The 25,981-nt window shown below is 43.9% G+C and overlaps 1 long non-coding RNA gene across 2 annotated transcripts; it reads right to left on the bottom strand.

Moving 5' to 3' along the window:
* Positions 1–4,681: 4,681 nt before the first annotated feature.
* LOC138930346 (uncharacterized) lies at positions 4,682–24,280 on the bottom strand. Of its 2 annotated transcripts, XR_011446161.1 has the most exons (4): positions 24,062–24,280; positions 22,766–22,872; positions 11,026–11,085; positions 4,682–9,122 (listed from the first exon to the last, which is right to left on the bottom strand). It is a non-coding gene; the product is annotated as an uncharacterized lncRNA (long non-coding RNA). The 2 variants fall into 2 exon arrangements; XR_011446160.1 differs by lacking the exon at positions 24,062–24,280 and having other exon boundaries at positions 22,766–23,761.
* Between the last annotated feature and the right edge of the window lie 1,701 nt (positions 24,281–25,981).

Genomic DNA, 25,981 nt, shown 5'->3' on the forward strand with positions numbered 1-25,981 from the left:
ACGGAGGCAGCTGAGGGTGGTCTCAGGTTGTGGTCGGGAGCATGGGCATCCTGGGGTAAAAACGGGCCTCTGAGGTGTGAGGAAGCCCGAGATCCCAGAAAATTCTGTAATGGATGGTGCCTTAACCGTGTCTTTCCCAGCACACTCAGAGTGCCTTTCCAATCAGCCCTGGAGGCAGACATGGCTCGCAGATCTCTGCTCCCAGATGCCCAACGCCACCAAGGATTGATTCGGAAGGAATTTGCAGTGAATGGCAGTGACCTGCTTGTGTCAGTTCCAGACGAGCTTGCCTTGGGGAGTGGGGGGTGGCAGGTGCTGTGGTCTGAGCTCCCTCTTAAGCATGCTATGATGGAGACACTGAGGGGCTTGGTATAAGGAGGAGGGCTGGTACCCTGGACCTACAGGAGCAATCTTCCCTTTAACCTGATTTTTTTTCCCTGCTTTTAGTAGATGGACTGCTGAAGACCTTGCTTTCATCCGACTTTCCCTGAACCCATTCCTCGATCAGCTTTCCCTGGTGATTCGGAACATTCGGAGCCTTGGGATCCCACCTCGCCAAAGCCTAAGCTGAGGAAAGGGGCTGAGGCCTAACCTTGTGTCCCCTACTCGGCAGGGCATAGGGAATTCAACCTAAGAGTCATTGCCACTTTGTTATTTGAGTCTAAGTTTTGGCCTGTACTGGCCTTTGGTCTCTCTTGGTTCACTTGCTTTGTTTCCCTGCTGCTTGAGGAGTGGGATGCTTCCGTGTTTATTACAGCATAAAATAAAACTAATTCACTTTTTGTGCCCCAGTTTCCTTTCAGCTAATGCACTTCTGGATTTTAAAAACACTTTTTATCTTTGTTCTCGTGTTAGAGGGAAGGTTCTGAAATTCAGATATTTGAATTCAGTTACAAGGGAATTGAAAACAATTTCAGACAATGAAAATTGAGCCCTATGTTCAGCACTAAATACTGTCAACATTTAAGAATATTTTCTGGTGGTACTTGCACATTAAATGTATAAGAGCATGTGATGTAGAACTTATCAAGTTTAAATTTTTTCCTGAATTTTTTTCATTTAATATACTAGCTTTTCCACTTTCTAAAATCTCTTAAGAAATGTGTTATTGAACAGACATAAGATGCATCATAATGTAATTATTGGGACTTCCCAGGCAGTCCAGTGGATGAGACTGCACTTCCAGTGTAAGGGCTGCAGGTTCAATCCCTGGCAGCAGAACTAAGATCCCACATGTCATGTGGTGTGGCCAAAAAATTAAGATTGGGTCTTTAAATTAAAAAATAATAATAATGATGTAATTATGGAACATTTAAGCTGTTTCCACTTTTTTCATTACTATGGTTAATGATTTAGTGGAATTTATAAATCTTTCTATTAATAGTTATTTCCTTAAAGTATTAATATATTCCAAGAATTAGAAATACTGACCTAAATGTTTACTTCTTTCATTTAAATTATCTTTTTAATTAGAGCCTAATTACTCTACAATATCATAGTGGGTTTTGCCATACATTGACATGTCCAGACTCCCCACTGGGGTCCTCTTGGCCACAGAGCAGGGGACAGACACAGGCAGTAGACCAGGTCTTTGCACACCCTAAAACTGATTGGGAGCCAGAATCAACAGAAACTGGGAGGGTGGGAAGGTGGGACATGGATGCCCCACACTCAGGAAACAGCCACTGCTGGAGCCTCTCCCCCTCCAGTGGGGGTAGGGGTGGGGGAAGGCTGCTGGCCTTGGATTTGGAGGGCTGAGAGGACTCTCCGGCCAGGGGGTGGGGCTCAGGGGCCAGATTGAAGTACAACCCCTGATGCAGTCTCCTCCCATGGCACCAGTGATCCCTAGCAGATGAACCCCATGCCCAGGCAGTGCTCTCCCAGCCCTGTGGTCTCCCCCAGCTGTACCTTGCCTGTTGACCCCCCCTTCCAGACAGAAGTAGACCAGCAGGCTATCAGACACAGGGTCACCTCCCAGTTGAGGTCCCCCAGTACCTCCACCCCTCCATACAGCCTCAAGACACTGTTCCTGGGGAGGGAAAGGCCATGAGAGTTGTGCCAGCAGAGAGCAAGAGACTGTGGGTGTCCAGGGCAACACGGCCCTTCCCTCTGCCCTTGAGTCTAGCTGGTTCATCCAGTGCTTCTGAGGGGCCCAGGGCATGCCCACAGCCTGGAGTCCCTGCAGCCTGTGCCCGGACCCCAGGCAGCCATGCCCCATGCCTTCCGCAGTGGGCCCAACAGTAGTCCCTGCTTCCCTCCCCAGGTGGGCAGGTACAGCCCACTCCACACCCCTGGTCTCGCATCCCCATGTGCATGCACCTGCACAGACAAGGACACAGACTTGAGCTATGTGTGGAAGACGAATGGGACAGACCTGGCCTGGCCCTGGTGCTCGACTCCCTTCCAGAAGTTGAAGTCAGCAGGAGGGTCACATGTGAACACAGCAGCAGAGGTGTAAGGGGAAGGGCTCATTTGATGTTTCCATGTTTGGCAGGAAACACTGACGTGCTCATAAACACCTAAGAGGGACATCGGGACCAGCGTCAGGGCCTGATTGCGCAGGCGTTCTCAGCGCCCTTAGTGACGTCACCCGCACAGGGGCGTGGTTTCCTTTGGGTGCCTCAGATTCTCAGACGCTCCAGGTGGCCATGGTGGGCTGACCTGCAGCCTGAGTAGTCATGGAGGCTGCAGACCCAGGTGCTGGCACAGGTGGTGTGGCGGGAGATGCTGAAGGCCAGGGAGGTCTGGATGGAGCTGGTGACCCAAATGGCCCTGAAGGACACGAGGGCCTCGGAGGTGCGGGAGAGGCGGGTGCGGCCACGGCTGGAGCCCCAGAGCTGGTACAGGCACCTCACGCTCTGGGACCTGGCGGAGACACCATGCCAGGGCTGGGTGGCCACGCCTCTCCAGAACCAGGTGGACATGTGGCGCCAGGGCCTGGTGTCCATGGTGCCCTGGGGCCAGGAGGACACGTCAGGCCGTGGCCTCTTGGACATGCTGCATCAGGACTTGGTGGGTGTGTACCGCCCGTGGCCAGAGGACCAAGAAGCCAACTTCTCAATTTGTATCCTATTTAAAGAGAGGCCAGGGCGGGGGCTGGAGCAGGGAGGAACAGACCTCCTGTAGACAGTGGAATTCGGAGAAGGCAGTCAACCTGGGGATAGGAAGGGCTGTGGGGAGGGAGACCAAGAAGATGGCTAGAGGGTCTGACCTCAGGGGGATGGGTCAGGGGTGGCAGGGAGAGATGGAGTGGGGAGATGGCCTGAGGGACTGGAAGGGCGGAGAGCAGACTTGGGGTGGGGATGGAGACAAGTGAGAACGGCCAGAAGGAAACAGGCCTGGTTGGTGTGAGATGGTCCCTTAACCTCGCCACCACCAGCTCCATTGTAGTGCTCTTCCCATCACCCATGGAGGCAGAGATGGCCCGCCAGTCCCTGAGCCCACATGTCCAGCCCTACCACAGGCAGTAGGGAAGGAGCTCACAGCGAACAGCAGCATCATAGCAATGTTAGTTTGCAAAGGGGCCTGGGCGGGTGGCAGGTGTCTGGGGTCATTCTAATAGTGAATTGGAGACCACCAAAAGAGGAAGTCTAAGGATGTAGACATGTGCAGTGAGCCTGACACCAGCTGAGGGGGCAGAATTAGGGGAACAGTTCCCACATTTAATTTTATTTTCTTTTTCCCTCCCTTTTAGCAGGCAGACTGCTGAAGATAGTGGCCAGCTCCGAATTTCCATCATGTTCTGTCTCAAGCAGCTTTTCATGTTGGTTGGGATCAACCAACCAATTACAGGGTACTTTGTGCCCCCAGGGCTTCCCTGGTGGCTCAGAGGTTAAAGCGTCTGCCTGCAATGTGGGAGACCTGAATTCAATCCCTGGGTCGGGAAGATTCCCCTGGAGAAGGAAATGGCAACCCACTCCAGTACTCTTGCCTGGAAAATCCCATGGACCGAGGAGCCTGGTAGGCTACAGTCCATGGGGTCGCAGAGTCGGACACGACTGAGCGACTTCACTTTCACTTTGACTTTGTGCCCCTAGTTTTCCCTAAGCCTAGGCCAAGAAAGAGCGCCTAATATTAACCTAGGCAGTGCATCCTTCCCCAGGGCATTGATTCCTACACTGGTTGCTGATTTATTATGAGGGCCTAATTGTTTGCTTATATTGGCCTTTGGGCACTCTTGGCCCTGTTGTTTTCCACTGGCTGGAAGAGGAGGGTGTTTCAATATTTCTTGTAGCATAAAATAAAGCTGAACTATCATTCTGTGTCTGAATATATTTTCAAATACTGGCCCTCCACAGTTTCTTGCCTTTGTCTTTGGTTTCAAGGGAAGGTTCTGGGCTTCAGATAGTCTAGTAGTACAGTGTAATTGAAGACAATTTAGGAAATGGAAAAAAATTAAAATATGGCTTCTCATTCAGCATTAACTGTGGTCAGTACTTTGGAATGCTTTCTTAGTTTAATATTGGCATTTATATGGCTCAGCTGGTAAAGAATACGCCTGCAATGCGGGAGACCTGGGTTCAAGCCCTAGGTTGGGAAGATCTGAGAAGGGAAAGGCTGTGCATTCCAGCATTCTGACCTGGAGAATTCCATGGATTGTATAGTCCATGGGGTCACAGTGTTGGACAAAACTGATTGTCATATCATCTATAACAATAATGTAATTTTTGCATACTCAGGGTAATTTTTTCCTGGAATTATTTTTATTTAACATATAAGCATTTTCTCTTTCAAAAATTTATTCAAAAACTTGTATGTGGATGCATATAAGAAGTAGCATAATGTAAGTGTTCAGTCAGTTCAGTTCAGTCTCTCAGTCATGTCCAATTCTTTGCAACCCCATGGACTGCAACATTTACTCCCAGAGTTTAACTAAACATATGCATTGAGTCCGTGATGCCATCCAACCGTCTCATCTTCTGTCATCCTCTTCTCCTGCCGCCATCAATCTTTCCCAGCATCAGGGTCTTTTCAAATGAGTCAGTTCTTTGCATCAGGTGGCCAAAGTATTGGAGTTTCAGCTTCAACATCAGTCCTTCCAGGGAATATTCAGGACTGATACAGTCCAAGGGACTCTCAAGAGTCTCCCCCAACACCACAGTTCAGAAGCATCAATTTTTTAGCACTCAGCTTTATTTTATATTCCAACTCTCACATCCATACAGGACTAGTGGAAAAACCATGGCCTTGACTAGATGGACCTTTGTTGGGAGAGCAATGTCTCTGCTTTTTAATGTGTTGTCTCAGTTCAGTTCAGTTCAGTCGCTCAGTCATGTCCGACTCTTTGTGACCCCATGAATTGCAGCACGCCAGGCCTCCCTGTCCATCACCAACTCTCGGAGTTCACTCACTCATGTCCATGGAGTCCGTGATGCCATCCAGCCATCTCATCCTCTGTCGTCCCCTTCTCCTCCTGCCCCCAATCCCTCCCAGAATCAGAGTCTTTTCCAATGAGTCAGCTCTTCGCATGAGGTGGCCAAAGTACTGGAGTTTCAGCTTTAGCATCAGACCTTCCAAAGAACACCCACGACTGATCTCCTTTAGAATGGACTGGTTGGATCTCCTTGCAGTCCAAGGGACTCTCAAGAGTCTTCTCCAACAACACAGTTCAAAAGCATCAATTCTTTGGCACTCAGCCTTCTTCACAGTCCAACTCTCACATCCATACATGACTACTGGAAAAACCATAGCCTTGACTAGACGGACCTTTGTTGGCAAAGTAATGTCTCTGCTTTTCAATATGCTAGGTTGGTCATAACTTTCCTTCCAAGGAGTAAGCATATTTTAATTTCATGGCTGAAATCACCATCTGCAGTGATTTTGGAGCCCAAAAAAATAAAGTCTGACACTGTTTTCCCATCTATTTCCCAGGAAGTGATGGGACCAGATGCCATGATCTTCGTTTTCTGAATGTAGAGATTTAAGCCAACTTTTTCACTCTCCTCTTTCACTTTTTTCAAGAGGCTTTTTAGTTCCTCTTCACTTTCTGCCATAAGGGTAGTGTCATCTGCATATCTGAAGTTATTGATATTTCTCCTGGCAATCTTGATTCCAGCTTGTGCTTCTTCCAACTCAGCGTTTTTCATGATGTACTCTGCATATAAGTTAAATAAGCAGGGTGACAATATACAGCCTTGACGTACTCCTTTTCCTATTTGGAACCAGTCTGTTGTTCCATGCCCAGTTCTAACTGCTGCTTCTTGACATCCATACAGACTTCTCAAGAGGAAGTTCAGGTGGTCTAGTATTCTCATCTCTTGTTAAACATTTAATAGGTTTCCATTTATCCCTAATAATGATTCAGTGGAATTCTTCTGTATAAGTCTTTGCCTGATTGGTTATGTCCTGAAGATAGAATCCAAAGGGTAGAAGTACTGAGATAAAAATTTACTTTTCTATTGATTTTTTAATGCTATTGGCGTACAGTAGGTGGTTGCTACTCAAAAGTGTGCCTCTCCCGCAGAATTCTAGTTTGATGACCACCTTTTATCAGTAGGTCTGATTCCTCCCAAAGTAAAAACCTTAGCTTGCAGATCAAACAACTCAGAAACTCTAGAACTGTAACTTTACGGCCTACTGACCTTGTTTCAGATCAATGTAGAAAAGTTTGGGGACAATTAGTTAAGTCTTTGGGGGAGGAGTTAGCTCCATCCAATGAATACCAGACCACCTAACCTGCCTCTTGAGAAATCTGTATGCAGGTCAGGAAGCAACAGTTAGAACTGGACATGGAACACCAGACTGGTTCCAAATAGGAAAAGGAGTACGTCAAGGCTGTATATTGTCACCCTGCTTATTTAACTTATATGCAGAGTACATCATTAGAAACGCTGGACTGGAAGAAACACAAGCTGGAATCAAGATTGCCGGGAGAAATATCAATCACCTCAGGTATGCAGATGACACCATGCTTATGGCAGAAAGTGAAGAACTAAAGAGCCTCTTGATGAAAGTGAGAGGAGAGCGAAAAAGTTGGCTTAAAGCTCTACATTCAGAAAACGAAGATCATGGCATCTGGTCCCATCACTTCATGGGAAATAGATGCGGAAACAGTGGAAACAGTGTCAGACTTTATTTTTTTGGGCTCCAAAATCACTGCAGATGGTGACTGCAGCCAGGAAATTAAAAGACGCTTACTCCTTGGAAGAAAAGTTATGACTAACCTAGATAGCATATTGAAAAGCAGAGACATTACTTTGCCAACTAAGGTCCGTCTAGTCAAGGCTATGGCTTTTCCTGTGGTCATGTATGGATGTGAGAGTTGGACTGTGAAGAAGGCTGAGTGCCGAAGAATTGATGCTTTTGAACTGTGGTGTTGGAGAAGACTCTTGAGAGTCCCTTGGACTGCAAGGAGATCCAACCAGTCCATTCTGAAGGAGATCAACCCTGGGATTTCTTTGGAAGGAATGATGCTAAAGCTCAAATTCCAGTACTTCGGCCACCTCATGTGAAGAGTTGACTCATTGGAAAAGACTCTGATTCTGGGAGGGATTGAGGGCAGGAGGAGAAGGGGACGACAGAGGATGAGATGGCTGGATGGCATCACGGACTCAATGGACGTGAGTCTGAGTGAACTCCGGGAGATTGTGATGAACAGAGAGGCCTGGCGTGCTACGATTCATGGGGTCGCAAAGAGGCAGACACGACTGAGCAACTGAACTGAACTGAACTGAACGTCTAGTATTTTCTGCAACCTCATGAAATTTCCTGATAGTTTTAGTAGTTCACCATATTTTCTCCATGTATGATCAGGTTATCTGCAGATAAGGTGTGCTCAGTCACTCAGTTGTGTTCAACTCTTCGCAACCCCATGGATTATAGCCTGCCAGGCTCCTCTGTCCATGGAGTTTTCCAGGTAAGAATACTCGAGTGGGTTGTCATTTCTTCCTCAGGGGATCTTTCTGACCTAGTGATCGAGCCTACATCTGCTGCATTGGCAGGCGGATTCTTTACCATTGTGCCTCCTGGGAAGTGGCACAGTGTTAAAATTGAAAGAAAGTAAATGTGCATCTTCCCTGAATAAAGATTCAGTAAATCAGAATAAGCCCATCCCTTGGTGGCTCATTGGTAAAGAACCCACCTGCCAATGCAAGAGACTCGGATTCCATCTGATTCAGGAAGATCCCCTGGAGTAAGAAAGGACAACCCGTCCGGTATTCTTGCCTGGGAAATCCCATGGACAGAGGATCCTGGTGGGCTGCAATCCGTAGGGTTGTGGAGTAGAATACAATTGAGCAACTAAACAATAAAACAATAAGAAAGAAATCAGAAGAAGTTGAGAATATGTGTGAGGAGATGATGCATTCCTGTTTTAACAGTATGCTCCCACTATGTGACTTATTACTTTTGACCTTTTTTTAATTTGTGTGGGTCTCAGTTGCAGCATGCAGGATCTTCAATGCAGCATGAGGGCTCTTATTTAATAATTGCAGCAATGTGGGATCTAGTCAGCTCACAAGGAATTGAACCTGGGCAACCTGCATTGGAATTGTGGAGTCCTAGCCACTGGACCACCAGGGAAGTCCCTGACATAAGTATTTTCTTTATTTGGGAAAATAATTGTCTGCTACATTAGATTACTGGGCTTTCCAGGTGGCACAGTGGTAAAGAATCCGCCTGCTAATGCAGGAGATGCAAGAGATGCAGTTTCAAACCCTTGGTTGAGAAGATCCCTTTAGAAGGAAATGGCAACCCACACCAGTATTCTTGCCTGGAAAATTCCAGGGACAGAGGAGACTGGCAGTCTACTGTCTATGGGGTTGCAAAGAGTTGAATGTGACTGAGTGACTGAGCATGCATGCTCTGTTAGATTAAGAAATAATCTTTTCCAGTCTTGTTCCATTCAAACATTGGAACTTGATTTTGAATTTGATGAAAAGTGTATACCACTGTTAAGGACATGTATGGATTTTGTAACCCAGCATCCATTTTCCTTCTTTTGGTACTGGTATGCTGTCACCTGGGAAAATTGCCCCTTTCCTTTTCTCTCAGCCATTGTGACTGTGATAGAGTTGACTTCACCTCTGATTCCAGGGGTGGGCATGTGGCCCAGGCCTGCCAAATTGGAGCACTGCTTTCCTCCAGCTGTGGTGATATCATCCAACCAGTGACACTTTGGGTATCTAGGGGAGACAGGATGGCGAAAGGACAGAGGGAGAGTTGGAGCAAGAAGGTAAATCTCAGGGAATAAAATGCTGAATCCAGCCATGCCTAAAGACAAACTACCTCTGTACCTTGTAGTTACACAGACCTAGAAATTCTCCCTTTGGCTTAAAAACCACTGTGGATATTCTTGGTCGTTTTTGTTCCACTTGTTCTTCACTTGCAATAGCGAAGTGAATTGAAGAATCATAATTTTCTTTCTTACTTAACTAATGTGGTCTGAAGATTTGGTCCTACTTTATTACTTCAAGGGAGAAATAGGCCTATTTTGTTACTAAGGGATTAGTTCCTTGCTAATCAACCCATATCATAGTAGAAAAGGAGACCAGTGAGTCAAAGGAGGGGAGGGACACTGCAAGGGGCAGCTGGAGGAAGGGGACAAGGAGAATGACCATCCCTTGCCAGACAGGGCACCCAGAATCAACCCAAAATTGGGCCATATAGTGGATACAGTGAAGCCTGTGCCATCCACAGTACTTTAAGAGCTGTATAATATTCCTCAGAATGTGTAATCCATAGGTATTTTAACCAATCTCTTGTATATAGGTCTTTAGACTGTTTTAAATTTGTCAGTATTATAAACAAACCTGATACATTTGGTATCCTGGTACATTTGTTTTTGTGTAATACATTATGTGGAGAAGGAAATGGCAACCCACTCCAGTATTCTTGCCTGGGAAATCCCATGGAAGAGGAGCCTGGTGGGCTACAGTCCATGGGTCGTAAGACTCGGACATGCCTGAGTGACTAAACCACCACCAACACAGGATGTACAATAATTCTGATTTAAGAAGGAGCATTCTTGGGTCAAAAAGTAATCTCTTTTTTAAATGTTTTATACGTTACCAAATTGCCCTCCAAAAACGTTGCATCAATTTGACTCCAACCAGTTGGGTATGAAAGTGTCCAGTTTCTGACTTTCTACCCTGATGTTGTCATCTTGTTGTTTAGTCGCTAAGTTGTGCCCAACTCTTTTGCACCCCCATGAACTGCAGCAGAGCAGGCTCCTCTGTCTATGGCCATGGGGTTTTCCTGGCAAGGATAATGGAGTGGGTTGTCATTTCTTTCCTCAGGGGATATTCCTGAACCAAGGATCGAACTCACTTGGCAGGTGAAAGTGAAAGTGAACTCGCTCCCGACTCTTTGCGACCCCATGTAGCTTACCAGGCTCCTCCCTCCATGGGATTCTCCAGGCAAGAGTACTGGAGTAGGTTGCCATTTCTTTCTCCAGGGGATCTTCCCGACCCAGGGATTGAACCCTGGTCTCCCGCATTCCAGGCAGATGCTTTAACCTCTGAGTAGATTCTTTATTTTACCACTAAGCCACCTGGAAAGCCCATTTGTCAGATTAGCCTGGCATAATAAAATAATAATAAAATACCACAGACAAAGTGGTTTAAGGGCTTCCCTGGTAGCTCAGCAAGTAAAGAATCCTCCTGCAATGCAGGAAACCCTGGTTCGACTCCTGGATTGGGAAGATACCCTGGAGAAGGGATAGGCTACCCACTCCAGTGTTCTTGGGCTTCCCTGGTGGCTCAGACGGTAAAGAATCTTCCTGCAATGTGGGAGACCTGGGTTCGATCCCTGGGTTGGGAAGATCCCCTGGAGGAGGGCAAGGCAACCCACTCCAGTATTCCTGCCTGGAGAATCCCTGTGGACAAAGGAGCCTGGCAGGCTACAGACCATGGGGTCGTAAAGAATCGGACACGAATGAGCGACTAATCACAGTACATTAGGAACAGTGTTTGTGAATAAATCTGCCAATATAGGGGCAGTCCTAAGATGGCAGAGGAATAGGACGGGTAGACCACTTTCTCCCCCCACAAATTCATCAGAAGATAATTTGAATGCTGAGCAACTTACACAAAACAACTTCTTAACACTGGCAGAGGACACCAGGCACCCAGAAAGGCAATCCATTCTCTTCAAAAGGAAGTAGGACAAAATATAAAAGACAAAAAGACAAAAGAGTTAGGGATGGAGACCCGTCCTGGGGAGGGAGTGGTGAAGGAAGAGACATTTCCAAATAGCAGGAAGCCCTCTCACCAGCATGTCTGTGGGGAGTTTTGGAATCTCAGAGGGCAATATAACCGAGAGAAAGAAAACAAAAAGAAAACCCACAGAATACGCACCTAACCACAGGGAGGCACAGGTTGCATGCTTAGGGTAAGGACCAGGCCTGAATGCCCTAAGGACAATCTGAGGGAGCTAACATGACATAGCAACCCAAACTATGGGATAGCCAGAGAAAGAGGGGAAAAAAGAGAGAGAGAGAGAGAGAGAGAGAGAGAGAGAGAGAGAACTTTCCAGGGAAAAGCTCTGAGCTAACTAGCAGCTTGGCCCACTCACAGAACAAAGGACTGAGTGAACACCAAAGGAGAGCTGGCTGGCTTAAAACCAACCAGTCCCCAGATGGAGGCAAAGAGGCAGACGGTCGACAGCCAGAGCCAGGAGGTGAGGGGCCATCTCGGCCCCAGAGACGGCATCCTCCACCAAACTGTGAGCAGGCCTCCAGTTGCTAATCACATCTTCCTGGGATCCTGGACAGTTGACATCCACTAGGAGTGTCGCAGCCTGATATCAGCTCGCCAAAGGAGACACACGGCACACCTGAGACAGTGTGTGAGATCAAGCACCTGGTCGCGTGAGGTGCTTGGACCTGGGAAGGGGAAAAAATGAATGCCCAACCAAGTCTGTGCCCTTGCAGAGTGCCTGAGAACCTGAACCTGAGCAGCTCAGACCTGGGGAGTGAACAAAACACAGGTCCCACTTTGGACAGTTCCCATGCAGAGCAACCTGGACCCTGAGCAGTGTAGACCGGGAAACACATGCTACCATGAACTGGGGCAAACCCCATGTGGTCCATACACTGCAAACACTCCACACACATGCCAGTGGTATTTGTTTGCAGCGTTCTTAAAGAGATGGGAATACCAGACCACCTAACTAGCCTCTTGAGAAATCTCCATGCAGGTAGGGAAGCAACAGTTAGAACTGGACATGGAACAACAGACTAGTTCCAACTAGAAAAGGAGTATATCAAGGCTGTATATTGTCACCCTTATTTAACTTATATACAGAGTATATAAGGAAATTCCTGGAAAATCTCATGGAAGGAGGAGCCTGGTGGGCTGCCGTCTATGGGGTCACACAGAGTCGGACACAACTGAGCGACTTCACTTTCACTTTTCACTTTCATGCATTGGGGAAGGAAATGGTAACCGACTCCAGTGTTCTTGCCTGGAGAATCCCAGAGACAGGGGAGCCTGGTGGGCTGCCATCTATGGGGTCGCACAGAGTCAGACACGACTGAAGCGACGCAGCAGCAGCAGCAGCAGCAGCAGCAGCAGCAGAGTACATCCTGTGAAATGCTGAGCTGGATGAAGTACAAGCTGGAATCAAGACTTCTGGGGAAAATATCAATAATCTCAGATATGCAAATGACACCATATTTATGGCAGAAAGCAAAGAAGAACTAAAGAGTCTCTTGATGAAAGTGAAAGAGGAGAATGAAAACGTTGGCTTGAAGCTCAACATTCAGAAAACAAAGATCATGGCATCTGGTCCCTTCAATTCATGGCCAATAGATGGGGAAACAGTGCAGTGACAGGCTTTATTTTGGGGGGCTCCAAAATCAGTGCAGATAGTGACTTCAGCCATGAAATTAAAAGATGCTTACTCCTTGGAAGAAAAGTTATGACCAACCAAGACAGCATATTAAAAAGCAGAGACATTACCTTGTCAACAAAGGTCCGTCTAGTCAAGGCTATGGTCTTTCCACTAGTCACGTATGGATGTGAGAGTTGGACTATACAGAAAGCTGAGTGCCAAAGAATTGATGCTTTTGAATTGTGGTGTTGGAGAAGACTCTTGAGAGTCCCTTGGACTGCAAAGAGATCCAACCAGTTCATCCTAAAGGAGATCAATCCTGAATATTCATTGGAAGGATTGATGTTGAAGCTGAAACTCCAATACTATGGCCACTGATGCGAAGAGCTGACTCATTTGAAAAGACCCTGATGCTGCGAAAGATTGAAGGCGGGAGGAGAAGGGGATGACAGAGGATGAGATGGTTGGAGGGCATCACCGACTCAATGGACATGAGTTTGAGTAAATTCTGGAAGTTGGTGATAGACAGGGAGGACTGCATGCTACAGTCCATGGGGTCACAAAGAGTTGGACATGACTGAGCGACTGAAGTGAACTGAACTCCCTCCTCACAACACAACTGAACAAGTGAGCCTAAATAAGTGACCACCTTCACCCCCTTTGTCTTGGTAAAAATTTGACACTGAAGAGACTTGCAAACAGAGAAAGCCAAAACAAACAAAGAAGAGGAAACTTCTCTGGAAGTGACAGGTACAACAGATTAAAACCCTGTAGTTAGCACTAAGCATTGGAGAGGCCTACAGACCTTGAGAAGAAATATAAGCTGGAACAAGGAACTATCTGAAACTGAACTAACCCCACACTGCCCTCAACATCTCCAGAGAAATACCTAGATACATTTTTACTATTATCATTTTTTAATCTTTTTAATTTTTTAAAGTTCTTTATTACTCCTTTTTCATTTTTATAACCTACTATTACCTTGCAAAAAAGACCCTACTATTAAAGCAAATTTCATATATAGATATAGATGTAAATAAATAGATTTTGTTTTGCATTTTTAATATTGTATTTTTGAGAATCTAACCTGAAAATCTACACTAGATTTTCAATCTTTGCTTTTTGGTATTGTTATTCATTTTGTACCTTTTAGAATATAAGTGCCCATTTTTACTTAGGGGTATAATTAATGGCTAGATTACTCTCTCCCCTTTTGATTCTCCCTCTTCTCCTCCTGGTCACCTCTATCTCCTTCCTCCCTCTTCTTTTCTCCATGTAACTCTGTGAACTTCTTTGGGTGCCACTCACTATGGAGAATCTTTTCACCATTAACCTAGATGTTTTATCATCTGTGCTATGTGGATGGAGAATTCTTGAGCTACTGTAAGAATAAGACTGAAAGTCAGAGGCAGGAGGCTTAAATCCAAAACTTGAGAACACCAGAAAACTCCTGACTCCAGGGAACAGGAATTGACAAGAGCTCATCCAAAAGCCTCCATACCAAAAAAAAAAAAAAAAAAAAAAGCCTCCATACCTACACTGAAAGGACCTACACTTGACAAGCTCCACCCAAGGGCCAACAAATTCCAGAACAAGACATACCATGCTGATTCTCCAGCAACGCAGGAACACAGCCCTGAGCATTAAAATACAGGCTGCCCAATGTCACGCCAAACCCACAGACACCCCAAAAATCACACTGGACACTTCACTGCACTCCAGAGAGAAGAGATCCAGCTCCACACACCAGAACACAGATGCAAGCTTCCCTAATCAGGAAATCTTGACAAGCAACTCGTCCAACCCCACCCACACGGAGCAACCTCCAAAATAAAGAGGAACCACATATTTCCAGCCTACAGAAAGGCCACCCCAAACACAGCAATCTAAACAAATGACACTGGGAAGACCCAGAGGGAGGGGATGGGGAGGGAAGTGGGAGGGGGGGTTCAGGATGGGGAACACATGTACACCCGTGGCATATTCATGTCAATGTATGGCAAAACCAATACAATATTGTAAAGTAATTAGCCTCCAATTAAAATAAATAAATTTATATTTAAAAAGAAATAAACAAATGAAAAGGCAGAGAAATAGTCAGCAGGTAAAGGAACATGATAAATGTCCACCAAACTACACCAAAGATGAAGAGAATGGGAGTCTACCTGAAAAAGAATTCAGAATAGTGATAGTAAAGATGATTCAAAATCTTGAAAAAAAATGGAGTTGCAAATAAATAGACTAGAGACAAGGATTGAGAAGATTCAAGAAATGTTTAACAAGGACCTGGCAGAAATAAAAAAAGTCAATCAATAATGAATAATGCAATAACTGAGATCAAAACCACTCTGGAGGGAACCAACAGTAGAATAACTGAGGCAAAGGATAGGATAAGTGAGGTGGAAGATAGAATGGTAGAAATAAATGAAGCAGAGAGGAAAAAAGAATTAAAAGAAATGAGGACAGCCTCAGAGACCTCTGGGACAATGTTAAATGCCCCAACATTCGAATCATAGGAGTCCCAGAAGAAGAAGACAAAAAGAAAGGGCATGAGAAAATACTTGAGGAGATAATAGTGGAAAACTTCCCTAAAATGGGGAAAGAAATAGCCACCCAAGTCCAAGAAACCCAGCAAGGATCTCATTCAAATATGAAGGAGAAATCAAAAGCTTTACAGACTAGCAAAAGCTGAGAATTCAGCACCACCAAACCAGTTCTTCAACAAATGCTAAAGCATTTATTTCATTTACTTCATTCATTTCTCAGGAAACAGAGAAAAGGTTTATAAACTTGAACTCAAAACAACAAAGTAATGGCAATGGGATCATACTTATCAATAATTACCTTAAAGGTAAATGGGTTGAATGTCCCAACCAAAAGACAAAGACTGGATGAATGCATACAAAAACAAGACCCCTATATATGCTGTCTACAAGAGACCCACCTCAAAACAAGGGGCACATACAGACTGAAAGTGAAGGGCTGGAAAAAGATATTCCATACAAATGGAGACCAAAAAAAAGCAGGAGTAGCAATACTCATATCAGATAAAATAGACTTTGAAATAAAGGCTGTGAAAAGAGACAAAGAAGGACACTACATAATAATCAAAAGATCAGTCCAAGAGGAAGATATAACTATTATATATATAAAACAATTATTTTATATATATATGTGTGTATATATACATATATATATATATATATGCACCCAACATAGGAGCAGCACAATATGTAAAGGAAATGCTAACAAGTATGAAAGGGGAAATTAACAGTAACAAAATAATAGTGGGAGACTTTAATACCCCACTCACACCTATGGATAGATCAACCAAACAGAAAATTACAAAGGAAACACAAACTTTAAATGGACCAGTTAGACCTAATTGATATCTGTGGGACATTTCACCCCAAAACAACGAATTTCACCTTTTTCTCAAGTGCACATGGAACATTCTCCAGGATAGATCACATCCTGGGCAATAAATCTAGCCTTGGTAAATTCAAAAAAAAAATGTGTAATCATTTCAAGCATCTTTTCTGATAACAATGCAGTAAGATTAGATGTTAACTACAGGGAAAAAAAACTATTAAAAATACAAACATATGGAAGCTAAAGAACATGCTTCAGAATAACCAACAAATCAGAAGAAATCAAAAAAGAAATCAAAATATGCATAGAAACAAATGAAAATGAAAACACAACAACCCAAAACCTATGGGATTCAGTAAAATAGTGTTAAGAGGAAGTTTCATAGCAATATAAGCTTACCTCAAGAAACAAGAAAAAAGTCAAATACATAACCTAACTTTACACCTAAAGCAATGAGTAAAAGAAGAAATGAAAAACTCAAGGATTACTAGAAGGAAAGAAATCATAAACATTAGGGCAGAAATAAGTGAAAAAGAAACAAAGGAGACTACAGCAAAACTCAACAAAACTAAAAGCTGGTTCTTTGAGAAGATAAATAAAATAGACAAACCAGTAGCCAGACTCATCAAGAAAAAAAGGAAGAAGAATCAATTCAACAAAATTAGAAATAAAAATGGAGAAATCACAACAGACAACACAGAAATACAAAGGATCATAAGAGACTACTATCAGCAACTATAGGCCAATAAAATGGACAACTTGGAAGAAATTGATGAATTCTTAGAAAAGTATGACCTTCCAAAACTGAACCAGGAAGAAATAGAAAATCTTAACAGACCCACCACAAGCACAGAAATTGAAACAGGAATCAAAAATCTTTCAACAAACAAAAGCCCAGGACCAGATGGCTTCGCAGGTGAATTCTACCAAAAATTTGGAGAAGAGCTAACACCTATCCTAACTCTTCCAGAAAATTGCAGAGGAAGGAAAGCTGCCAAACTCATTCTATGAGGCCTCCAACACCCTAATACCAAAACCAGACAAAGATGCCACAAAAAAAGAGAACAACAGGCCAATATCTCTGATGAACATAGATGCAAAAATCCTCAACAAAATTCTAGCAAACAGAATCCAACAACATATTAAAATTATCATACATCGTGACCAAGTGGGCTTTATCCCAGGGATGCAAGGATTCTTCAATATCCACAAATCAATCAGTGTAATACACCACATTAACAAATTGAAAGATAAAAACCATATGATTATCTCAATAGATGCAGAGAAAGCTCTCAACAAAATTAAACATCTATTTATGATAATAAAAAAAAAACCCTCCAGAAAGCAGGCATGGAAGGACCATATCTCAACATAATAAAAGCCATACATGATAAACCCACAGCAAACATTATCCTCAATGGTGAAAAACTGAGAGTATTTCCCCTAAAGTCAGGAACAAGACAAGGGTTCCCACTCTCAGCACTACTATTTAACATAGTTTTGGAAGTTTTACTCACAGCAATCAGATAAGAAAAAGAAATAAAAGGAATCCAGATTGGAAAAGAAGTAAAACTCTCACTGTTTGCAAATGAGATGATCCTCTACATAGAAAACCCCAAATGCACCACCAGAAAATTACTAGAGGTAATCAATGAACATAGTAAAGTTGCAGGATATAAAATCAACACTCAGAAATCCCTTGCATTCCTATACACTAATAATGAGAAAGTAGAAAAATAAATTAGGGAAACAATTCCATTCACCATTGCAACGAAAAGAATAAAATACTTAGGAATACATCTACCTAAAGAAACAAAAGACCTATATATAGAAAACTATAAAACACTGATGAAACAACTCAGAGATGACACAAATAGATGGGGGAAATATACCATCTTCATGGATGGGAAGAATCAATATAGTGAAAATGAGTATACTACCCAAAGCAATCTATAGATTCAATGCAATCCCTATCAAGCTACCAATGGTATTTTTCAGAGAACTAGAACAAATAACTTCACAATTTGTATGGAAATTAAAAAAAAAAAAAAAAAAACTCGAGTAGCCAAAGCAATCTTGAGAAAGAAGAATGGAACTGGGGGAATCAACCTGCCTGACTTCAGACTATACTACAAAGCTACAGTCATCAAGACAATATGGTACTGGCACAAAGACAGAAATATAGATCAATGGAACAAAATAGAAAGCCCAGAGATAAATCCATGCACCTATGGACACCTTATCTTTGACAAAGGTGGGAAGAATATAAAATGGAGAAAAGACAATCTCTTTAACAAGGGGTGCTGGGAAAACTGGGAAAAGCATGAAACTAGAACACTTTCTAACACCATACACAAAATTAAACTCAAAATGGATTAAAGATCTAAATTTAAGACTATAAAAGTCCTAGAGGAAAACATAGGAAAAACACTCTCCAACATAAATCACAGCAGGATCCTCTATGACCCACCTCCCAGAGTAACGGAAATAAAAGGAAAAATTAACAAATGGCATCTAATTAAACTGAAAAGCATTTGCACAACGAAGGAAACTATAAGTAAGATGAAAAGGCAGCCTTCAGAATGGGAGAAAATAATAGTAAATGAAGTACCTGACAAAGAGTTAATCTCAAAAATATACAAGCAGGTCATGCAGCTCAATTCCAGAAAAATAAATGACCCAATCAAAAAATGGGCCAAAGAACTAAACAGACATTTCTCCAAAGAAGACATACATATGGCTAACAAAAACCTGAAAAGATGCTCAACATCACTCATTATCAGAGAAATACAAATCAAAACCACAATGAGATACCATCTCATGGCAGTCAGAATGGCTGCTATCAAAAAGTCTACAAACAATAAATTCTGGAGAGGGTGCAGAGAAAAGGGAACGCTCTTACACTGTTGGTGGGAATGCAAACTAGTACAGCCACTATGGAGAACAGTGTGGAGATTCCTTAAAAAACTGAGAACAGAACTCCCATACAACCCAGCAATCCCACTGCTGGGCATACACACCAGGAAACCAGAATTGAAAGAGACACATGTACCACAATGTTCATTGCAGCACTGTTTACAACAGCTAGGACATGCAAGCAACCTAGATGTCCATCGGCGGATGAATGGATAAGAAAGCTGTGGTACATATACACAATGGAATATGACTCAGCTATTAACAAGAATGCATTTGAATCAGTTCTAATGAGGTGGATGAAACTGGAGCCTATTATACAGAGTGAAGTAAGTCAGAAAGAAAAACACCAATACAGTATATTAAGGCATATATATGAAATTTAGAAAGATGGTAACCATGACCCTATGTGCAAGACAGCAAAAGAGACAGAGATATAAAGAACAGACTTTTGGACTCTGTGGGAGAAGGCAAGGGTGGGATGCTTTAAGAGAATATCCTTGAAACATGTATATTACCATATGTGAAATAGATTGCCAGTCCAGGTTCAGTGCATGATACAGGGTGCTCAAGGCTGGCAAACTGGGATGACCCTGAGGGATGGGATCAGGAGCAAGGTAGGAGGGGGGTTCAGAATAGGGGATACATGTACACCCATTGCTGATTCTTGTCAATGTATGGCAAAAACCACTACAATATTGCAAAGTAATTAGTCTCCAATTAAAACAAACAAATTAAAAAAAATAAAAACAGAACTACCACATGACACAGCAATCCCACTACTGAGCATATACCCAGAAAAAAACATAACTCAAAAATATATATGCACTCCAGTGTTCACAGCAGCACTTTTTTTTTCTTTTTTAGCAGCACTTTTTATATCCAAGACAGGGAAGCAATGTAAATGTCCATCAATAGATAAATGGATTTTAAAAGATGTGGTACATATATACAATGAAATATCAGCCATAAAAGAGAACAAAATCATGCCATTTGCAGCCATATGGATGGACATAAAGATTGTGATACTGAGTGAAGTCAGTCAGACAGGGAAAGACAAATATCATATGATATCACTCATATGTGAAATCTAAAAAATGGTAGAAATGAACTTATTTACAAAACAGAAATAGAGTCACAGATGTAGAAAACAAATTTATGGTAACCAGGGGGAAAGCAGGGGGTGGGTGGGGACAAATTGGGAGATTGGGATTGACATATACACTCTACTATATATAAAATAGATAATAAGCACCTACTATATAGCACAGGGAACACTATTCAGTACTCTGTAATGGCCTATATGGAAAAGAATCTAAAAGAGTGGATATATGTATATGTATAATTGAATCATTTTGTTGTACACCTGAAACTAACACAGAATTGTAAATCAACTATTGTTGTTCAGTCGCCCAGTTGTGTTCGACACTTTGTGACCCCATAGACTTCAGCATGCCAGGTCTCTCTATCCCTCACCATCTCCTGGAGTTTGCCCAAGTTCAAGTTTATCTCTGATGTCCAGCCATCTCAACCTCTGACACCCTCTTCTCCTTCTACCCTCAATCTTTCCCAGCATCAGGGACTTTTCCAATGAGTCGTCTGTTCACATCAGATGACCAAAATACTGGAGCTTCGGCTTCAACATCTGTCCTTCCAGTGAATATTCAGGGTTTTCCTTTCGGATTGACTGGTTTCATCTCCTTTCTGTCCAAGGCACTTTCAGAAGTCTTCTATAGTACCACTGCTCGAAGGCCATCAATTTTTTGGCACTCAGCTTTCTTAACTGTCTAGCTCTCACAACCAAATGTGACCACTAGGAAGACTTTAGCCTTGACTATAGGTACCTTTGTCGGCAGAGTAATGTCTCTGATTTTAACAGCCTGTCTAGGTTTGTCATCCTTTTCTTGCCAAGAAGCAATCATCTTCTGATTTCATGGCTGCAGTCACCATCTGTGGTTATTTTGAAGCCCAAGAAGAGGAAATCTGTAACTACTTCCACCTTTTCCCCTTCTACTTGCCATGCAGTAACAGGGCTGGAGTGCCGTGATCTTAGTTTTTTAAACATTTAGTCTTACTTAAGCCAGCTTTTTCTTTTTTTATTTTATTTTAAAATCTTTAATTCTTACATGCATTCCCAAACATGACCACCCCTCCCACCTTCCTCCCCACAACATCTTTCTGGGTCATCCCCATGCACCAGCCCCAAGCATGCTGCACCCTGCATTATCCTCCTTCACCCTCAAGAGGCTCTTTAGTTCCTCTTTGCTTTCTGCCATTAGAGTGGTATCATCCACGTATCTGAGGTTGTTGATGTTTCTCCTGCTTATCTTGATTTCAGCTTGTAACTCATCCAGCTTGGCATTTCATGATGTGCTCACCATATAGATCAAATAGACAGCATTTAGATTAAGCAGACAGCCCTGTAGTTTTCCTTTCTCAATCTTGAACCAATCAGTTGTTCCATACAGGGTTCTAACTGTTGCTTTTTGACTCACATACAGGTTTCTCAGGAGACAGGTATGATGGTCTGGTATTCCCATCTCTCTAAGAGCTTTCCACAGTTTGTCATGATCCACATAGTCAAAGGCCTTAGCACAGTCGAAGAAAGAGAGGTAGATGTTTTTCTGAAACTACCTTGCTTTCTCTATAATCCAACGAATGTTGACAATTTGACCTCTAGTTCCTCTTCCTTTTCTAATATGGACTTTGCTGGTGGCTCAGACGGTAAAGTATCTGCCTACAATGCAGGAGATCTGGGTTTGATCCCTGGGTCAGGAAGATCCTCTGGAGAAGGAAATGGAAACCCACTCCAGTACTCTTGCCTGGAAAATCCCATGGATGGAGGAGTGTGATAGGCTACAGTCCATGGAGTCGCAAAGAGTTGGACATGACTGAGAGACTTCACTTTCACTTTCTTTCTTGTGGACATCTGGAAGCTCTTGGTTCACATAATGCTGAAGCCTAGCATGCAAGATTTTAAGCATGACCTTACTAGCATGGGAGATGATTTGGCCCCTTTCACACATCATAACCTTGTTGTGGCGAAGGGGCTTCCATAACTCAATGAAGCTATGAGCCATGACGTGCAGAGCCACCCAAGACAGATGGTTCGTAGAAGAGTCCTGACAAAACATGATCCACTGGAGAAGGGAACGGCAAACCACCCCAGTATACTTGCTGTGAGAACCTCATGAACTGTAAAAAAGGCCAAATCAATGATACTCCAATATAAATTTTAAAAAACATGTCATTTGCAAATATTTTCTCCCATTCAGTAGGTGGCTTTTTTGTTTTTATCAATAGTTTCATTCACTGTGGACAATTTCCTGTTTGAATAGGTCCCATTTGTGTATTTCTGCTTGTATTTCTGTTCCCTAGGATGTCTCATGCAACCTGTCCTGTTCAGGGCGCCGTGTGGCATTGAGTGCTTGGTGGTTTAACTGTATCCTGTTCATTGTCCTTAAGAAGCTTTTTTGTGGGGATTCTTTGGTGCCTCCTTTTGCTAGGCATTTAATGGTACTATTATGGGATGGATTGTGCCGCAGACTGAATGTTTGTGTCCCCTCAAAATTCATGTGTTGAAATCCTGACCTGAAAAATGATGGACTTTGGAGGTGGGGCCTTTGGGAGATGATCTGGGTCATGAGAGTAGAGCCCTAATGAATGGGATTAGTGCCCTGATAAAAGAGACCACAAAGAGCTCACTCACCTGTTCTGCCATGTGAGGACACAAGAAGGTGGCTGTTTATGAAGCACAAGTAGGCCATCTCCAGACACGAGATCCGCTGATACCATGACCTTGGACTTCCAGCCTGTCTATAGTAGAATGTGCTAGTCTATGATAGCAGCCCAACCTGACAAGGCATAGTGTCCCCCAAAAGATGTTTAAGACCTAAGCTTCACTGCCTATAAATGTGACCGTATTTGGAAATGGGGTCTCTTTAGATGTAATCAAGTTAAGATTGGGGTGGCCATAATCCAATGACTGGTGCCCTTATAAGAAAAGAAAATGAGACATAGAGACACACAGGGAGAAGGCCATATAAAAACAAGGCAGAGACAGAAGTGACACATCTAAGAGTCAAAGAACACTAAGGACCACAGGCCACCAATGTGAGGCTGGGCAAGGTGTGGAACAGGATCGCCCTCAGAGTGTGAAGCACGAGGTGCCCCTGCTCCCAACTGGATTTCAGAAAAAGAATAAATTTTTGTCAAGCCGTCCAGTTTGTGGTCATGTGTTACAGCAGCCCTGAGAAAGTCACATGGGTGCCCAGGAATACTTGGAACCAAATTTAGGCCTTGAAGTCCCTAAAACACCCCAGCTACTCAAACCTAAACAGCACAGAGCCAGACCCACAGCCCCAAATTCATGCTTTGGTATCCTGTGTCTATGAACACTCTGTGCAGCCCCAGCGCTGGGGTGAGCTGGGTTGACTTTCGGCCTCCCTTGGGTTCAGTTCCAGAACCAACATCCTTGGGGCACAGTAGCCTCAGGGGCCTCCTTCTCAGACTCCCATTTCCTCTTAGCTTTCACTCTCTTGTTAGTTCTCAACTGCTTTAACAGATTTGAAGAATATTTCATCTGTCATTTGTAGTTATTTTCAACAGAAAAATTTGACTACTACTGCCCACGGTTATAGAAGCCCAGGCTTGTTCTCTCACACTCCTGGATGCTGACAGAATCCTCATTCTGGTACCGCAGACATCTACGTGATTCTGAGAGATCAATCCCCACCTCACCCCAGACCCACAACACTCAGATGCAATGGAAACCAGAGAATTCACAGAACAGCCCCATCCCTGGGTCTCCCCACTTCCAGACGCACCAGACCTACCACATGCCCTGTGCTCTGTTCCACCCAGGATGCGGTAGTATCAGCTGTGCCTGCACCCCGCCCCTGACATGCACACCCCTCTCTGTGGGGGGTTCTCCCCTAAGGAAAGGACAGAGGGGGGGCACCTGTATCAAGAGACCAAGGCAGACAGTCCCGTGTTCTCTTCTGACCTGTGGTGAGTGCACACGGAGATTCTCAGCAAACTCATTGCCTATCCTCATGCTGGTCCAGGGTTCCACCCTATAGTGGACAGAGATGGAAAACAAACCAGAAAAGATTGGAGACTCCAACAGGGCAATGGATTTAGGATGGAGACTTTAGACGAAAGTAATGTTTCAGCTCCAAGCTGAACAACAAAAAGAAACCAGCCATGCAAAGATTTGGGAAAGAGCATTCCCTACCATGCAGAGGGCTGGGGGGAAGGGGGGCAACAGGGGCAAAAGCCTAAAGATACAGTCAAGGAAGGGGAAGAGGGTGACATTGACTCTTGGTAAGAACATGTCATTCAGCCTCTGGCACTCAGGGATGGCCAATCGTGGCTGACTTCTTACAGCCTAAGGTCAGGACCCTGGGCCGACCCAGCTCCCTTTTGAGTCCCCATCTGAGAAAACAGGGCTGGCAAGAGAATGTAGTTTGCTCCAGCTAACATTTGACTGAGCACCCCCCCTTTCTCCAAGTCTTTCCTAAGAAGGCTCCCCACATGTGAACCCCTGCTCTGGCCCTTTGAGATGTCCGTGTACCTCCAACAACCCAGGAGAGGCTTTCTCAGGGACCTGAGAGTCATTCCTTTGAAATGGGATCCTCAGGAAGGACAGGGCCTGAGTCTACCCATCTCTGAGTAGGATGGAATCGTAACATCCAAGAACTGACCCCGGGGACGGACGCTGCTGACCTCACCACATTGACCCTGACCAACCCGCCGTGGGTTTTCACTCGAGACCCTGCTTGCTGACCCTACCTCTCACTCTCCCTTCAAATCACCAGCACCCTGTGCCAATCAGAAGGGTGCCTGGCACCCTCGCCTGCTGACAGTGGTTACCAAACAAAACCAGTTCCTACCCCTTTACCTAAAGGCCAGCTGAGCTGCTCCTCAACTGCATATCCTAATGCTGCTGACATGAGACAGACGAGGACTGGGCAGGTAGAGATATGGAGTTAGTATCTAATGGGGACAAGGTTTCCATTAGAGAAGACGAAAAAGTTCTGGCAATGGATGGTAGGGTGGTTGCCCAACCATGTGAATATGCTTCTTGCCACTGAACTGTGCACTTAAAATGGTTAAAATGGTAAATCTTATGTGTATTTTACTACAAGAAAAAAAAAAAAAAAACACCTGCATCATTAAGTGTTTGGAGAACACCTTTGAAAATAAACTGTTAACAATCAGCTTTTAAAAACATAATTTGCAGCTTGGAATTATGTGCTCTTAGGTTTTCTTTGAAGTTGGAGGGATTAACAAGCAGTTAGCAGTCTGTGTGTGTGTGTGTGTGTGTGCGTGCGTGTGTTTTCTTCTTTGAAGTTGGAGGGATTAACAAGCAGTTAGCAGTGTGTGTGTGTATGTGTTTTGAGTGTTTTGAGTGTGTGTGTGTTTTGAGTGTGTGTGTGTGTGTTGTTTTGAGCCCCCAGTGCAGTCCCTGAATGCCAGAGGTTGAATGGCATGTTCTTATCAAGAGTCAATGTCACCCTCTTCCCCTTCCTTGACTGTATCTTTAGGCTTTTGCCCCTGTTGCCCCCCTTCCCCCAGCCCTTTGTATGTTCAGTTGGTTGCACTTAACTGCTCTCAAAGTCAGCAGGGAAGGTCCCAGCACAGGTCAGTGTGTGGTCAGCACATTTTCTCATGCCATTTCTGAGTATACACACAATGGTAACCTCGATGGGGCTAAAGAAGTCTTTGCAAAGAAATGAAGAAATGCAACGAAGGCTCGTGATGGTTCGCCACAAGTGAAACAAATGCAAATGGACTGCAACTGAGTCCCATCAGCTACAGCAGGGCCACCTGGCCCACCTCATGGATGCAGTGGCAATGTGCTCCAAATTGTACCCACCTGGATTTGGGGGACCACCACCCCCACACACACAGTGTAGTGTGC

This window comes from Ovis canadensis, chromosome X, assembly GCF_042477335.2.
Source record: "Ovis canadensis isolate MfBH-ARS-UI-01 breed Bighorn chromosome X, ARS-UI_OviCan_v2, whole genome shotgun sequence".
In the NCBI taxonomy this organism is placed as follows: Eukaryota; Metazoa; Chordata; class Mammalia; order Artiodactyla; family Bovidae; genus Ovis; species Ovis canadensis.